This window comes from Dreissena polymorpha, chromosome 16 (genome assembly GCF_020536995.1).
Source record: "Dreissena polymorpha isolate Duluth1 chromosome 16, UMN_Dpol_1.0, whole genome shotgun sequence".
NCBI classification, from domain to species: domain Eukaryota; kingdom Metazoa; phylum Mollusca; class Bivalvia; order Myida; family Dreissenidae; genus Dreissena; species Dreissena polymorpha.
The window spans coordinates 49,864,180-49,883,644 of NC_068370.1; the positions used below are offsets into that span (position 1 = coordinate 49,864,180).

General features: G+C 36.5%; 1 protein-coding gene across 1 annotated transcript in view; it reads left to right on the forward strand.

Moving 5' to 3' along the window:
* Positions 1 to 1,039: 1,039 nt before the first annotated feature.
* Positions 1,040 to 19,465, forward strand: part of LOC127862067 (uncharacterized) — a 90,954-nt gene continuing 72,528 nt past the window's right edge. Inside the window, exon 1 of the mRNA XM_052401014.1 lies at positions 1,040 to 1,133. The gene's annotated coding sequence lies outside the window, so the exon portion shown is untranslated. The remainder of the gene's footprint in view (positions 1,134 to 19,465) is intronic.

Sequence of the window (19,465 nt, forward strand, 5' to 3'; positions counted from 1 at the left end):
TAAACACCATTTGTTGATACGCGTCATCTCTTCAGACTAATGTTCATTTTGCATTTGAAACGTATCAAGTTCGTATTAGTTATCTTCAGATCGTAAGCATTCAATGATATACTAGATGATTCCAGTGCAGGACCATTCTTTTAAATAAAACAGATTCGCAAGGCCACAGTATTGATCTCTGTGGAACACCGGATTTATATGCAACAACTCCTGATGTTATGGTTCCAATTGTAATAACATGTTTTCGGTCAGTTAGATAACACTTGTTAAATTTAATTGAATGCTGTGAAATTTAAAAACTCTGAATACAATTTGATGGTCTGTAGGACCAAAGGACTTTCGTTAGCCTAAAAACACCGTACCAACTTATTTTCAAGAATCGATTGCCTAAAGCTAAGTGCATATAATTTAAATAAGAACTGTATCGCATAAGAAATGTGTTTTAGCCAGAATATGAATGATTATTTATGTTTATTTGTTCAAGATATGAATGGAGTTGAGAACGATACTCAGTCGTTTTGTATTTGTAATAATAGTTGATTTGTAGGTCGTATATTCGTTTACTGTAAGACTCGTCGGGTGTATAATCGTTTATAATGTCTGAATAATAGTTACATGAATGAAATGTCCGTGTGCATTGAACGAATCTTAAATCGCTAATTACATGTACTTTTTCTACACGAATATATTAATTCATACAACCAATTTATTACAGGCACCAAATTAAGTACTGTCATATAAGTGTATGAGTCAACATACACAAAAACGAGAGATTGAGAAAAAAGGAAATTAACATAACGGGCGCAAGTCAAGCCTATGTCTCGCATAATTATTTGTCCATAAATGCACGATAATTACATTTTCCTCATTTGTTATTTATGGTCTGCTGCGCCCATATAAAAATCGGTGTAAAATTTCTCTCGTCGATTTTCCCAAGAGCGAAAATGCTCTCGACAAAAAATATGAAAGCTAAAAATGGATCGCTAAATTATTCTGATCACGTGACCACCTACTTTGCCGGCGATATTATTCTGGCAACGGACTATTTTATATTCTGCATCGCGAGAGTGAAGAGCCGAAGTGACAAATGCTATCTACCTTATTATTGGACTTAAAGCGCGCCTCATCCGATTGTAAGTACACGTATCGAAGTGTTAAAATGTACTTGTCAATCTACGACATGTATCGTGCATGTTGTTGGTCGACTTTTAATGAATAACGCATTTATATGTTACATTTTGTGGCTTCAATCCGATTTCAAAATGGCTGCATTCGCTCAACCGCTTCGCCACAAAATCTAGTCCGTGAATTGACTTAATTCATAACTTCGATAATTTAGCATCAAATTCTTTAAAATTTCAAACTTCGTTCAATTTAGCTCCTTAGAGCATATTGGTGTATTTCTTGATATGAATTTATGAAGGGTTTCGTTGTAATTTGTGATTAAAATCTGATTGAGTAGCACACTTAGCTCCGCCCACCTTGGACTGCTAGTGCGATAGAGCGATAATTTATCGTCTGTCACTCCGCATGTGTGGTTTCAATTTCAACTTTGCAGCCCTAGTACACAGCTGGGTCGGTGTGCAGATGTGCAGACGCTCACACAACAGCATAGGAACGTGTAATTTGCGAACTGAGTCGAGTCAATGCGCGAGATACGAGAGATAAAACGAGTTCGAAATATTGAGATTCATGTCGCTTGCTTGCGTTGTGAAGTAGGTCTAGGTATTTGGCAAATATGTATGATACAACAGGCTTTTGTGCAATTGATTTTATCGTTTGGTGAAGAACGTTACAGAAAATTGCAATTTACAACAACGATTAAGTCCTGAAAAGGGACTTTGTGTACTAATAACTTTGTGAGGGGCTTTTGCTGGAGAGAAATCTGAAACAATTCTAAGGCGACATTTAATTATTAAGATCGAGAAATGCACTGCCGCTAAACGAATTTCAGTTTATTATCACGAAAACGCGGTTAAAAAAATAGTTGTACTCTGCAACTGATTGTTATAAATCAGTCGAAATATTGTCCCGTTGCCACTTGCAGTTTTCATTTAAATACATGCTTCGTATGATTATTTCTTATAATTGTGTCACTTTAAAAAGGTTTATATTTGAACAAGTGTACAAGTACATGGCAATATAAACAACATTGAGAGATGATTTAATTATATGTATAACGACAACATTAGTTCTAAACCATTTTGCATCAAGCAATAGTCACAACGATTAAAAACATTCTAGATGATTTTTACACCCCTATCACGTCTAGGTTTTCCCTCATGTACATGGCTTTTTACGATAACGAAATGATGGCAAAATTATACGTTTGAAGACCAGCTGCCTCTTCTTTACAACTTCGATAGGACGAACCGTCTTCGCAAATTTCATTATCTTTAATTTATCTGGTTGGTGTTGGAAATTAGATTACACATGTTTGCCATGGGGTTCGACCAGGGGACGAGGATGGGATTGTAATTCATGTATGCAAAATAAGTGTGAGCTATTTTGAAAGGCAAAGGTCTCGTGTTACAATTATTTCATAGTATTCTCTATTAAATGTTGAAAGTTTGTAATACAAAACTGTAGCTAACAATATGCATGGACTCGAAGCTAAATGTTAAATCATCATACAAATTCATGTTCTTTCATAGCTATCTGTTTGTAATAAATTATTTATGGATTCTCCACGTTTACTTGTGTACTTAAACTTCTTAACAACGATTCTCTCGGGTGAAATTGCTATAATCATATTGCAATCAAAATAATAACGTAAATGACGCTCACTTTTCTGTTAGAAATGTAAACGATGGCTATGCACAAAAAGTCACGGCGTCGAAACCAATTAACTTCGGTAAACAGAATAGGGACATAGATTTTATTGTCATTTATTGACAGTATACGTTGTAAATTATTTGCCCTTCCGTGCTTTTCAAAGTGAAAGATCAGTTTGTTTTTCTACAATATTTTCGCACATTTAATGGCTACATGTCGAGCACGGGATTTTAATAGTGCACTGTTTAGCGAAATAGATTTGCTTATTTTACCGTGTGAAAATGTATGGTGGTGATTTGATGTAAATAACATTGTAATCGTTCATTGTTGAAGTCGCCGTTGTTGTTTTTATCGAGAAAAAAAAGAAACTCGCTTCTTGTTATGCACTAGATAATACAGCAGCTTCTATCGATCGATCAACAGTCTCGCCGAAGATTGTACGTTTTCCATGCTCCTGTTACTCATATATATCGATGAACTCGGATGAAGGTATAATTAAGTACGAATTCTTGTGTCGAACATGTACAGGCATTTACGTCTGGTATAATGATACATGATTTACAATCGACACTGGATCAGAATTGAAATGAATGAAGCAAAAGTCCCTGCGATGATTGGCCTGGGTTTGAATATGCTCGTATCGACCGGGGACCGCGTGCCCGTATTGATTGGTACATTTTTATTTGCATAAAACCACGAGTTGGTTGATACAGATACGGTGTGTGTGTGTGTGTGTGTGTATGTGTGTGGTGACCGCACAAAGGTCATTGGCATTCAAGATCGCGAACGCATCTGAGTTAGGTGACCAAGTCTTCGTACACACGTAATAAATTGTGGTCTCATGCAAATCAACCCACCTAATACGTCAAACTGTATCACACTATTAAGGTTTATGCAGGGGAACTTTAACTCATTTATGCCTAGTGGACTCTCTCATCCTTCTAAATTGGATCAATTTATTTCCAAAGTTAGGTATGTTTAGTATATTTATTTCTATATTTAGAATATTTCTAACAGAAATTCCTTTAAGAAAACAGCGCATACCCTGATGAGACGCCTGTGTGTGCTTCCTGTAAAAATGTTTTCAAACATGTTCGCTTCCAATGTCATATATAAATGCAAACATAAACAATTTAATTTCAGAAGGGCGGGGGGAAGTCTTTATACCCCCTCCTGAAATAGTAATTATGTTAAAGCTAAATGTGCGACCATGAATTCATTTACATTGCGTATGATTATGTTCTTGTGACCCAATCTCCGTTCACGATTTGATACAATACGAACACACGCAATTGACCGAATGTAATTGGAATTGGTCAAAATCTTTATTTTATCAATTGATCGATATGACTACCGTGTTTATTTTGTATTTTAATTATTTTTGTATAATCAATATTAATATACTGTCAGATATAAGTCTTGTTTACGCAATCATGTGGAAACTTACAGCAAAGACCTTTGAAAACTGTTGGGCTCTGAATTAAATCGGATATCACGTATCTACTTGTTACTCATGACGTCCAAATCTTGAGGCTCGGAGATCCTTAAGGCACATTTAAACCCCAATACTTTTTAATTGACCGTCTCAAGGCGATGACCCAAATTTTGTTCATGTGTGTGCGTTTGTTACGTTCGTGTGTGTCTTGTTTTGGGCATTTGTTATGTGTCTCACTGCTTGGTTCGGTGCTATGAATAAAGGATCGGATTGCATAATAAGGGTTCCCCCATGCTGGCGGAGACTTTTCACTCAATGTGTTTTGTAAGTGATTAGTGTTTGTATATACGTCTAGAATTGGCTTTCACTCCTCTATTCTTACATGAACACACTGCAATACGTGACTTATTATTTTTATGACACATTTCAATCGTTCAAAAATATTCTGCACAATTAATGTCACTTTTTTACGGATAACATAATGTCTCTGGATTTTAGCTTGTGATATCTCCAGTGACTTAATCGGCTTGCACACGCTGTTGATATTTGTTTTATGCGCTAAACGAGTCTTTCAATCTGCGTTCCTTATTAAGTTTGCTTTGATAGGAACTGACATTTTCTGGACACGGAATCGGTTATCGCTTCTAATGAGACCAATAACACTTTGGGCGCGTTGTAAAAGCACCTGGGCACGTGCGTCTCATTCGGCTTAACCCACCCACCCCAATTTATGCCCGGTTGATGTACATGTATTTCTATTATGGGGGGTACGGAAAATGGCGAGTTTTTTTCCAACTCTCTAATTTAGTAAATATCATTGGGCTTATTCTTAATAGATGTAAGTAAGAAATGCGTATGACAAAAAAGATTGCATGTACTTGATTATTTCCAGATAATTCGTTTAGTGACTATTAACCTATTAAATAAACGTTGCTTAGAGTATTTTTGTTAGACAATTATGTTTTGACTAAGGAGTCAGTGGTACGAAATACTGGCCTCCAATGCATAAATAATTGCTTTTATTGAAAGTGTAACACTTTCATCGTTACTTGTATCGAGCCTCTATGTTTTATTCATATCCTTGCCATTAAACCCATTGAAAACTGAAGCAATAATAATCTACAAACGGGCGTATTTTCCGCTTAGCCTAATTTTGTTTTTTGTAAACTCTTATTTTCACACGCGAAAACTAAATTATGACGGCGTTTTATAGCCCAAATTAGTACGCAAAACCACGGAGTTAGTTGCCTGTGAAGCTTACGTTATTGAAAGCTTAACACCATTTTGTGTGATCAAAGTTGACGACATTATTTTAAAAGATCTGTATCATATTGTATATTTTTTAATGATTTTGTACGGGTGTGACCGAACAAACCGCGCTTTTCAATTGTATGTGTTCTAAGCAAATACACCACAACCTCATGCTTATTTAAATGTTTAGAAAATATCGTGAACATGTTGAGAATCTTAATGATTGTGAGATTTAATTTTGATAAAATGTTTAAATATATTGCACCAAATATTATAACATTAAACGTTAGAACAAAACGTATCCTAGATAAAGTCCAGTTAACAAGTCGACATGATTGAACATGCTTTGTTAATGATTGCAGTCTCTATTATGTTTGTACAGACGATCCCAGTGCCCGTTGTTGTTGTATAACATATCTTTTGGCCATTAAATCCGAACATCTCCGATTTGGACATACTCAGGTAAAGAGCATTTTCTCGTTTACAAGGTCATAAAAGAAGTATGGCTTTATTTTTATAGTGATTACGTCTGTTATTTCGCCGACATGATAAAAAAATGGTGTTCTTTGTTGAGTTTAGGGCTGCATGTTTTCGTATGAGCTGCTTTTGAGATGTCAATAGTTGTATGCATTGATGGAACACTTTTTACACTTTTAAGTGACTTATTTGCGCTGTGTCCGCCAAAGAACTTGCAAATCCAGCGTGCGTTTCTCCAATTAAAATTGCCCCTACAATTATGTTGGATGCGTCTCTGTGAGAACATGAGAACATTGATGAAAGAAAGATGTACCAATATCAATAGAGCTTATGAAGAATTCTATGTAATTGGTCAATAATTTGTTTTGTCCATTTCTTATCCCATGAACGTCATACAAAATTGACTATCAACTATTTAATGTAAATATATATGTATGTTATTATTTATATTTTTAATTAGTACATATTTTAAATACGAAGCATCAATTTAAGTGTTAGCGGTTTTATTGCTTGTAAATTACGCATAGTATACCGGTAGTCTATCCCCCGGTAACCCATTTATGCCTAGTGGACTCTCCCATCCTTCTAAATTGGATCAATTTATTTCCAAAATTAGGGATGTCTAGTATATGTATTTCTATATTTAGATTATTTCTTACAGAAATTCCTTCAAGCAAACAGCGCAGACCCTGATGAGACGCCGCATCATGCGGCGTCTAATCTGGGTCTACGCTGTTTTCCAAGGCTTTTTTTCTAAACGCTAGGCATAAATGGGTTAATATCTCCACGTTGTTCCAATACAATTTGACTTGTATCTTTAAACATTAGATCTTTGATGTTGTTCTTTGGGATTGTTTTGCACTACAACAATTATTCTAAAGCAGGATTGGCCATTCCGCCCTTTGTAGGAAGTGTCTGATATTGTGCACGTTTTTTAGCTCACCTGAGCACAACGTGCTCATGGTGAGCTATTGTGATCGCCTTTTGTCCGTCGTGCGTCGTGCGTCCGTCGTCAACATTGGCCTTGTGAACATTCTAGAGGCCACATTTATTGTCCGATCTTCATGAAACTTGGTCAGAACATTTGTCCCAATGATACCTCGACCGAGTTCGAAACTGGGTTATGCTGGGTCAAAAACTAGGTCACTAGGTCAAAAAAAGAAAAACCTTGTGAACACTGTAAAAGTCACATTTGATGCCCAATCTTCATGTAACTTTGTCAAAATGTTTGTCTTAATGATATGTTGGTTGAGTTCAAAAATGACTTCGGTTCATTGAAAAACATGGCCGCCAGGGGGCGGGGCAGTATTCCTTATATGGCTATAGAGAAACCATGTGAACACTCTAGAAGTCACAATTTTTTGCCCAATCATCATGAAACTTGGTCAAAACATTGGTTTCATTGATATCTTGGACGAGTTCGAAAATGGTCCAGATCGGTGAAAAAACATGGCCGCCAGGGGGGGCGGGGCAGTTTTCTCAATATGTATATAGTGAAAACATGTGAAAACTCTAGAAGTCACATTTTTGGTCCAATCTTCATGACATTTGGTCAGAACATTTTTTTCCTGGATACGAAGGTTGAGTTCGAAAATGGTTCGGATCAGTAAAAAAAAACATGGCCGCCAGGGGGGGGGGGGTTCTTTTTTTCTTATATTTATAAGGTAAAAATTAAAAAAGCTTGTTAACACTCTAGAAGTCATATTTTTTGCCTAATCATCATGAAATTTGGTCAAAACATTGGTTATGTGAATATCTCGTGAGTTTGAAAATAGTCGTGAACATTTGAAAAACATGGCCGCCAGGGGATGGGGCAGTGTTTACTTATATGTATATAGTGAAAACATGTGAACAGTCTATAAGAAACATTTTTTGCCCAAGATTTATGAAATTTGGTCAGAACATTTGTTTCCTTGATACGACGGTTGAGTTCAAAAATGGTTCGGATCGGTAAAAAAACATGGCCGCCAGGGGGGGTCTTTTTCCTTATATTTGTATAATAAAAAAGCTTGTGAACACTAGAAGTCACATTTTTTTGTCCAATCATCATGAAACTTGGTTAAAACATTGGTTTTATGGATATCTTGTTATGATATCTAGGCCGAGTTCCTTTATGGTTGCGGTCTGTTGAAAAACATGGCTTGAAATGGCTTTATAGTGTAACCTTGTTTACACTCTACTTTGAAATTATCGATGTACACGTTGAATGAAATTTATGCATATTATGATAATCATGATCTCCATGCAGTCATGTGAATAATAATTCTGCCGTTAAGATATACAGTTAAATTGGCAAATATTTATAAATTTATTTTTGTTCCTTTCTGAAGATGATTATTATGTTTATGATTGGTTGGGGATGAAGTGCAACAAACATATTTTTGCCATCTGAAAACCCTTTAAATAATCTCAAAATTTTAAGTAGTAATATTGATTTCGCAGAAAATTACTTAGGGGAGAAACAACTGTATATAACAGTTTAAAGTCAGGCCCTAAATTCCTGTGCTGGCCACTTTTCACACATTTTGTTGCATGTAATTTAATGACCACAGACCAATGAAATAACCATTAGCCACAGCAGGTACCTCATTATCTCTGACAGTTGTTTTATGCCTAACCTCTTGTTTACAGTCCTTTGCATTGAACAGCATGGAACAGCAATTGCTATACAGTAGTATCAATAAAGAGATAAACACATAAATACATCTGTCTGGCATTTATTTTCGTATAAAAATCAGCATGCTGACTGCATAAAAAGAACAAATTACAACATTGAAGCAAGCTCTTGAAATAGCAAAATTTTGTACTTATATATTTCCAAGAAAGGTTTATACAATATATATAAATTTAATGGGCGTGATATTTCATATTTCTTAGCTTTAAGTACAGTGATGCCTGATTGAACTTACTCAATATGACTATTATTTAACTTATAACTATCACAACGTCCCAGTGTATATTATAAATATCAAGAAGAAAAAGTAAAGATATGTACGTAAAAATATCCTTTACAGCTTAGGCAACAACTGTTGTCAAAATTAAATTATATTGATCAATAAAAAAATAGATTGAAATATTCTCCAACTTTACTGTTAAACATTTATTGACAAAAAACTATCGTGTCTACATGTACACATATCATATCACAGATATACTTTGTTCAAGAATTAAAGAGATAGAGAAAATGTACTTAAAACCAACTATTTGCGATACTTATGATATTAAATGCAGCTTATATTTGAAAATAAATTTCACAATTAAAATGCATTTTAGTTTTGCATTGGTTGTAAATAAAGAGTAGAAGCGTAGAGGAATTGTTTACAAACAACACTTACAAATGTGAATAATTAACAAAAATTAACTCTTAAATGAAGTATGAAATTTCCTTTTAAATCATAAATACAGATTGATATACAAAAGTCATGTAGGCCTACATGGATGATATGTGAAATACAGTATTATGTGCAAGTCAGAAATACCATTATTCTAATTAATTTTATATACAGATGTCATGTATGGTATGTGTAATGCAGTATTACTTGAAAATCAGAGTATCCTTGTTCTAAATAACTTTGAATGCAAAAACAGTGAAAACGTATTTTAATAATAGAGCACACTAAGTCTGTACTACCGCCTGTCTGCTCAGCACTCGTCCTATTTTGAAGATTTTACACTAAATAATCGAACTATAAAGCGCAAGTTAAGTATGTACGCCCGTCTGTATGAAGTATTTTTATTATTTTGAACTCCCCCTTCTCAGAATAGTTTAGTTTCTTTGGTCTCAGGTGAGCGCCTTAGGGCCCATGGCTCTCTTGTTTAATGTCAATTTGGTGTGTCCTTCAATGGTATTCTGTCTTATTTTTTTGCCATTTTAGAGCAAGTATGTTTCATGTTCTGCTTGTCGTAAGATGTAATAATTGCGTTCTTGTTTGTTTGTGTTTTGTTTCTCTCTTACTTGTCGTGTGGTCGTACTTTGCTGTTTACTTCATCGTGGCAGTAGCTATGGTTGTAGAATTTAGAAGCACGAGGGGATCCAAGGGGAACGCCCTTCTTTCCGGTCAATTAAGGTATATGAGTAAATAATGATAATAATAATAATAATAATAATAATAATAATAGTAATAATAATAATATAGCGGGTTTTTAGTGGGGAAAAAAGTGCGATGTGAAAGAATCATTTATGTGTATACTGTTAAAAACTATTGTCTTATGTTATTAATTGATCAGTTGTCCTTGGGTTTAAATCTCGGTTTATAGGTATGAGGACAGATTACATTTCATATTCTTATCTCTGACATAAACAATTGGTAAAACATTGAAAATCTAGTTTCCATGGTCAATTTTCCTGGTTTAAGGCATGAATGTTCAGATTAATGTTTACATTTACTATATACCTACGGCATATTTTCAGCATAAGATATGCCATTGTTACCATTATATCAGATGGCAGGCTGAAAATGTTCAATTTACTATAAAGCGGAAGAACAGTCGAACGCGCTGTCTTGGGAGATCTCTTGCTTCCCATTATATTAAATCCACTTTAAACTCATGTCGCTATTTCCCTTGCTTCTGTATCAAGTTTCGTGATTCCAATTTATATTGATTCACCACCAAAATGAATATTTTATATTTTTCTAATTGGACACATTAACACCCATTTTTCCACGAGCGCAGAAGACCATTGGATGCCTGTCTGGAAATTCAATTAAACCCTGAGTTCGACTGCTTCTGTCCAATTTTCAATCGATCATTTCGCGAATGTGGTTCATCATTGTTCCGTAGACGCTTGACTTTCAACATAGCTTTTGAAACCAGTCTCGGGGAAGGAAAAAACGTTTCCGGCTGGTAAAAGTCTTTTCGGTCTTCAGTAGAGCGGGAGAAATATTGGATCAAGCTTTTAATGAAGTCAGTCCGTGAACGTTTGACCCATATGCGACGGAATTGAAAGAGATTGACAAATGATGGGTCATTGTTTGCATGTCAGTTACCGCTAATGTCTGGACCCAAAGGTGAGAAATTGTCCACAGCATGCGCATGTGGGATATTGATTGAAGTAACTGAAGAAAATGTGCACATGTTCCGACAGTGTTCATAGTTCAACAATCATAAACAATACTTTCATAGGACGATTGCTTTTGGTGGTATGCAGCAATACGCATTATTTGTATATAGATACGTAAAATATACACGATGCACATTACGGCGATAAATATAATACTATAGAGTCCGATATAGCAATAACAGCTATTTGGAAAAAATGTTTCCGCTTTGGTTACGTTTAAAAAATATATACACGACATTGTTAATAAAAAAAATACTCAATATAAGAAGTTACAAAATCGCAAAAATTACCGATTATTTCACTTTCAATATGACTTCTATCGGACAATCTATGATAAAAAATCGCATTGAAGTTATATCAGACACTTCTCTAGTTAAGACGTACTCACACGTTAATTGCTTTTCATAGTAAAATTCAATTTTAAAATTAAGAAATTGGACACATCGTTTTCACAATTCCCAGTAAGGAGGTTACATCGATCTGTCCAGTCCATGCATCGTACATTCATAATGTTTCTTTACATGCATGTAAAGGGCACCTACAAATCATCTATGTCTATGATCTCTGCACTTACTATGCAGGGAAAACATGATCAGAAACATATATAATTATTTAGTGCTCGATTAGTCAGAATATATAATCGTTTGTACACCGGTCTAAAACGGTCAGAAAAATAATGACTCTTTTATATCCATTCCTATATATAACAACTCTTTAATTCATATCAATTCTCATTTTGATACCTCTTTTTCTTTTTTTGTCGAGTGGGGATTTCTTCTTTTATTGTATAATAACCAAACTAAAGATTCATACTAAAGCTTCAGTTATTAATGCATCATGCGACAACACTTCTCTTGCGACATATTCTAAATGTTTCCTCATTATACAAGTATTTGTGTTATTCATTTCCGGAAATCACGAGAGGTCTTCTAGTAATGACAAATCATCCCCTCACTCGCCCCTGCACATTGATGACTACATTTTTTTCACCATTATCAGTCATTTAACCACTCCAGGTTTTTATTTAAACGTTAAATGGTATTATAGTTATAGAAATATGTTGGGGACTTCCGAATTAATGGTATCACGTTAGTTGCACAATGGCTATGTATGATTAGAGAGAATATTTATAAAGTGTGTCATAATTTATTGAGTCCATTAATTGTTCAGTTTTGTTTTCGCATACGTATTTTAAGGGGCATTTGTTTCACCTACGTTCAATTAGTTGGTATAAGCAAAGCACCCACCAACATGTTAAACCGAAGGAAATTATTGTCTTATGTAGATCTCATAGATGTATGGTATACGTCACGGATAAACTGATTGCCGCTTACACAGAGAACATTCGGATATAAATTTATCAGACACAATGCGCACTGAAACTTCTATGACCAAAACATAATTTTAAGTACACTTAGGTGGCTCAATAACACGAGCCTTGTTCTGAGAAAACTGGGCTTAATGCATGTTCGTAAAGTGTCATCCCAGATTAGCCTGCGCAATCCGCACAGGCTAAGCAGGGACGACTCTTTCCGCCTAAACTTGATTTTTGGTAAGGAGGGACTTCCTTAAAATTAAAAATGCCATAAAATTGGAAAGTGTCGTCCCTGTTTAGCCTATGTGGACTGCACAGGCTCATCTTGGACGACACTTTACGCTCATGCATGAAGCCCAGTTTTCTCAGAACGCAGCTCACATCATGCAATAAACGCGCTTACGCCCCCGCACTATTACGTGCGTAGTACGTAAGTTACTTTGTAGATCACCTGAGCACAACGTGCTCATGGTGAGCTTTTGTGATCGCCATTTGTCCGTCGTGCGTCGTCCGTTGTGCGTTGTGCGGCGTCAACATTTGCCTTGTTAACTCTCTAGAGGTCACATTTATTTCCAATCTTCATGAAATTTGGTCAGAAGATTGGTCTCAATGATATCTTGGATGAATTTGAAAATAATTATGTTTGCTTGAAAAACATGACTTCCAAGGGGCGGGTCATTTTTCCTTATATGGCTATAGTAAACTCGTGTTTACACTCTAGAGGCCACATTTACTGTAAAGTCTCTATAACGCTCAAAATCAACGAAAATTTCGTTAAATATTTCGTAAAATAAAGTTAACACCTTAACAATCAGTGTTCCTTGTAGCAATAGCCAAAATTTCAACGCTAGATGTGGTATGATTACATAGATTTTTGTAGATACAAAATGCTCGTTTTTATTTATTTGTGGCCACAATTAATTCCCGCGAATATATCTTTTCATACGACACACGAACACCATGTTAGTGTTCATGTGTCGTATGAATAGATATGCAAAACAATAATAAAAACGAGCATTTTGTATCTACAAACATCTATTTTACCAGACCACATCTGGCGTTGAGATTTCGGCAATTGCCATAAGAAACACTGATGTTTAAATGGCTAAGTTTATTTAACGAACAAGTGTACGAATTTTCGTTGATTTTGAGTAGTAATGTTACTTTAATGAAACTTGGTCAGAAGATTCATCCCGATAATATCTTGGACGAGTTCATAAATGATGCCGGTTGGTGGAAAAACATGGCTGCCAGGGGCGGGGCATTTTTCCTTATATGGCTATAGTAAAACCTTGTTAACACTCTAGAGGCCACAATTATTTTCCGATCTTCAAGAAACTTGGTCAGAAGATTTGTCCCAATAATATCATGTTATCTCAGGTGAGCGACTTTGGGCTTTCAGGCCCTCTTGTTTATCATTAGTATAGGCCATACAGAATTTTCGTGACATACTCATTTTGTTGGGAAAACATGTTGGTTGTCTACCGTTGAAACAGCTTGTATAACAAGAACCGAAATGCCACCCCAATGTGACATCGAATTGCTTCTGTATAGTATTTGAACCCATTTATGCATAGTGGACTCTCCCATCCTTCTAAATTGGATCAATTTATTTCCAAACTTAGGGATGTCTAGTATATTTATTTATATATTTACAATATGTCTTACAGAAATTCCTTTAAGCAAACAGCGCAGACCCAGATGAGACGACGCATCATGCGGCGTCTCATCTGGGTCTACGCTGTTTGCCAAGGCCTTTTTTCTAGACGCTAGGCATAAATCGGTTTATCAAATGTATATGTAATTTATGTCTATATTTGTGTGATCAAACATGTACGGATGTCTTCTTCTGTATGTATGTAAAGACAAATAGTGTATATTTATGGTATCAAATACATGACACACTAGTTATCCCAACTTCCGTGCGTAAAGTTGCCGGCTAGCAATGATGACGTTAATGCTCAATCTGAGTCGTATAAGTCAACAACGTGTAATGTAGTTGATACTCGCGCTGTGAATATGGTGTAGAATGCATGTGTATATAATGTCGTCTGCACAGGCTAATCAGGGACGACACTTTACGCTTAAATTTGATTTTTGCTAAGAAAAGACTTCATTTAAACGAAAAATTTCATAAAAGTGGAAAGTGTCGTCCCTGATTAGCCTATGCGGATTGCACAGGCTAATCTGGGACGACCTATTACGCACATGCATTAAGCCCAGTTTTCTCAGAACACGACTCATTTAGTTCAGTTTCCTCTGTGTTCAACGCTCTCAACTTCCATGCATCAAAATTCATTGATTTGACTCAGTTGATGATTTCTTCGGAGAGATTTAACTGCACCAAAGCGTCTCTGGTTTCCTTTTCGCAATTTTAAGCGCCAAGTAGTTACGATTTTCGAGAACGCAATGCGGCAGATGGCTTTTGAACGTATTACGTAATGGCTATGCGCAAAGGTAAACTTCGCAACGGCACGGCGTCCGATGGGATTTGGTTAGACCGCCGGGAACGGTGTGATTAACACGACCATCAATAAACCGGAAACAGTGTTATTCGTCGTTTGGTGGTAATGATTTACTCAGTAAAACGTATTGGGATACTTTTCCATCTGGAATTAATTTTACGTATTCGGCCACATTAGAATGAATCATTGTTGCATTGAATCTAAAACATTTTATTTGATACGTCAAACTGCATGTGCGTCGTCCCGGTCCGTTCGCCAATAGCAAGAATCGATAGGAACTAAATACATCCATTTGTATGACGCGAACATGTTAATCAACTTAATGATTGTGAACTAATCCGTTTATATACAGGACTTCATGGATGCGATGCCACAATGTTGGGCCACTGTAACGTTCAGAGTGGGACAGGCTCACGTGGCCAAAAGAAAACTGCTTTACTGCTCAAGAAATATCAATGTTTTATGTCGACAGCAAATTCATCTAGATAATAAATCATGGGCGCTAACGCACTTGCAATATTGTTTTTCTCGACGCAGTTTTACGGAGAATCTCTGAAGTCTTTGCACCGGCGTACCTGTGTATTACCAATTTACCTACGCACTTCTAAGACAGCGTCTTTTTAATTTCTGCAAGGTGGTTTTGTCTAGAGCCATTGCACAACCACACTCGCAGATCATGTCTATCGCTAGCAACGCACGTTGCAATAATTCTGATCTTATCTCGTGCGTGCGTACTTACGAGACGATTGTTTATTTAAAAGAAATGTTCACAAAAGATGTCTGAAACTAGTTGTTTTACTTTAAGAGCCCAGAACAGCGAATGAATTCTGTAAAGTATTCCCGTCAACGAGCGTATTGCGGTATTGTTAAATATTATAAAAAAACACGATGGAGATGTATTTTTAGCTCGACTATTATATATGAAATATATATAGTGGAGCTATCCTACTCACCCCGGCGTCGGCGTTAGCGTCTGTGTTAGCGTCTGCGTCTGTGTGCAAATGTTTAAGTTTTCGTATTACCCCAATTATTTTCATTGTCCCTTGACATTTTGCTTTCATATTTTGCATACTTGTTTACCAACATGACCCCAACCTATAAACAATAGCAGACAACTCTATCAAGCATTTTGTCACAATTATGGCCCCTTTTCCACTTAGAATATGCAGCAAATGTTAAAGTTTTTGTACTATCCCAATTTTTTTCATTGTCCCTTGACATATTGCTTTCATATTTTGCATACTTGTTTACCAACATGACCCAAACCTATAAACAAGAGCAGACAACTCTAACAAGCATTTTGTCATAATTATGGCCTCTTTTCCACTTAAAATATGCAGCAAATGTTAAAGTTTTCGTACTACCCCATTAATTTTCATTGTCCCTTGACATATTGCTTTTATATTTTGCATACTTGTTTACCAACATCACCCCAACCTATATAAACAAAAGCAGACAACTCTATCAAGCATTTTGTCATAATTAGTGCCCCTTTTATACTTAGAATATGCATATTATTGATAGATCTATGTTAAAGTTTGCGTACTACACCAAATATTTGCTATATCCTTTGACATATTGCTTTACTTGTTTACCAACATGACCCCAACCTATAAACAAGAGCAGACCACTGTATCAAGCATTTTGACATAATTATGACCCCTTTTACACTTAGATAATTGAACATTTTGCTTAAATTGCCATAACTTCTTTATTTATGATCACATTTTATTATTACTTTGACAAAACAACACTTACCTGAATACCACACTGGATTCCACCCAAACAATACCCCACGCCCCTACCCAGAATCCCTCCCCCCCAACCTCCCCCCCCATTTTTTTTTAAACATCATCTAATAAATTACCACCCCTCTCAACCCCCACCCCCCCTTCCCCCCCCCATTTTTTTTTAAACATCGTCTCTATAAACTACTACACCCCACATTATACCCCCCTATACCCCCCCCCCCTATCCCCCCAAAAAAAATTCCCCATGATGGCTTACGTTATACTGTCAAGCACTCGAATAGTCATGCGCGCTGTCCTCCGACAGCTCTTGTTGCTTAACACGGGCATCATAATGAGAATAATCGTAGTCGCGTTCTGAGAAAACTAGGCTTAATGCATGTGCGTAAAGTGTCATCCAAGATTAGCCGGTGTAGTCCGCATAGGCTAATCAGTGAGGACACTTTGCGCCTTAACTGGATTTTCGTGTAGAAGAGACTTCCTTTAAACGAAAAATACCATAAAAGCGGAAAGTGTCGTCCCTGATTAGCCTGTGCGGACTGTCATCTGGGATGACAATTTACGCACATACGTTAAGCCCCGTTTTCTCAGAACGCTACTCATCTTTTAAAAGTATCGCAATTGTCGTGTACATAGCCATTCGTGTCTTACCAAACACACTTGTTCTGTGCCCAGCCTTGAACTATTTATACCCCCATTACCAATGGTAATGGGGGCTATATAGGAGTCACTTTGTCGGTCGGTCTGTCTGTCGGTTGTCTGTCGGTCTGTCCCGACAGTTTGTCCGGGCCATAACTAAGTTATTCATTGTGAGATTTTGAATTCATTTGGCACGTTTGTTCACCATCATTGGACGGTGTGTCGCGCGAAAGAATTATGTCGATATCTCCAAGGTTAAGGTCACACTTTGAGCTCAAAGGTCAAACATGGCCATAAATGAGCTAATGTCAGGGCCATAACTATGTCGTTCATTGTGAGATTTTTTTTAATCATTTGGCACATTTGTTCACCATCATCGGATGGTGTGTCACGCGAAAGAATAACGTTGATATCTACAAGGTCAAGGTCACACTTTGAGTTCAAAGGTCACAAAAGACCATAAATGTGCTTGTCCGGGCTATATACTAGTATATGTTGTTCATTGTGAGATTTTAAAATCATTTGTAAACCATCATTGGACGGTATGTTGCACGAAAGAATTATGTCGATATCTCCAAGGTCAAGGTCACACTTTGAGTTCAAAGGTCAAAAATGGCCAAAAATGATAATGGCATAATACTTCTTAAAATTCGCCATAAATTAGCTTCTCTTGTTTTGTGAAGACAGCATGCAAAAATTAATAGTCTGTGACAAAGCTCTAGTTACATAATGTGCGCATCGGCAATCGGTTTGCAGGTTAATATCATAAATATTTGAATAACACGTGATTTAAATATGTAGAGATAATTTTATATTGGCAACCCGGTACAAGAACACGTTGTCATCGTTGTTATACTCGAATGAAACGGTTCTAATGGTATACTTATGTGTTTATGCTGGTAGTATACATTTAATACTTTATTAATGTACGGTGCAAAAGTAGAAAGATAACATTCTTTAAATTGCGGAACCAAACTCGGTATCCAATAACGCGACAGTTGATAAGAATGCTTGCGCGCAATATTCTGGCGTTTGCAGAAATCCAAACTATGCATAAACAGATGTGCATTTTCTTAGGAGGATATCTTGTTTGACCTAAATAGTGCACATTTTAACAGTTTGGTTTTAGAATTTTACACTCTAAGTTAATTTCCGATTTCATGTGCACACTCGCACAGTTTGACCAGAAAATTTTCTGGATACTTGACGGCGCATTACTTTTGAGATTGATGAAATGTGCGATGGGAATTCGGCTTCATTATGATTTTGTGAGTGTGCCAATGTAAACACGAGCCCCCGAGGAATTCTTGAACAATTGTGACGAAAGATGCGATCTTGCTTCCCGACCCTACGTTGTAAAGCAAACCATTCGCGGAATACTAGTAATTGAACTTTCCGCGGAAAGATTCGTGCATTGTCTACTTCTTGGTATTCTGCAGGGCTATTTGTTGTTGTTATTTTCCAAAGAACTTGTTTAGGATTTGCATCGGCTGTGTGTTCATTATGCCTTGTTATTGTTTAAGGGGGAAACTATTTAATTCCAGAACATGTCTGCGCATTATCGACTAATATAATTTAAAAGTAGATGACACTGACGTAATATTCGCATCATCTTGCGGTATTTTACCGACCAAACTAGTCAGATTAATTTTGTTTCGAAGCTTCTTCGGCTATCCGTTCCAGCGATTTTTCTAACCCGTTTGGGAAAAGTACCTGTACCATGTCGATAGGGGAAAAATTAGCGCGAAAAACCCTGAAATTGGGAAAATTCGCGATTCAAAAATCTACTCACATATTGATTTACATTCAAATGTTAAGTGTAAGTGCTCATTTTATTAGCTCGGCGTTTTCGGAGAAAACCCGAGGTATTGTCATAGCCAGCTCGTCGTCCGCCGTCCGACTCCCGCCGTCTGACGTCCGCCGTCCGCGTCGTGCTAAAACCTTTACATTGGCTCTAAAATCGAAGTGCTTCCACCTACAACTTTGAAACTTCATATGTAGATGCACATTGATGAGTTATACACGCCACACCCATTTTGGGTTCACTAGGTCAAAGGTCAAGGTCACTGTGACCTCTAAAAAAATCAAAAAAAATCTGACAAGCTTTCATTTATTCAAAACTGCTCTCTTATCCGAGCGTGGCACCTGTTATGCTGTGCTCTTGTTTGTCTACTTGCAGATAATGCACTTTTGGAACAAAATTGACGGAATTTGCCCTCCTTTTGGGAAATTTTCAGACATAAATTGGAAATTTTGTAAAAAAAAATTCAATTGGGAAAGTACCTTTTACGGGTACTT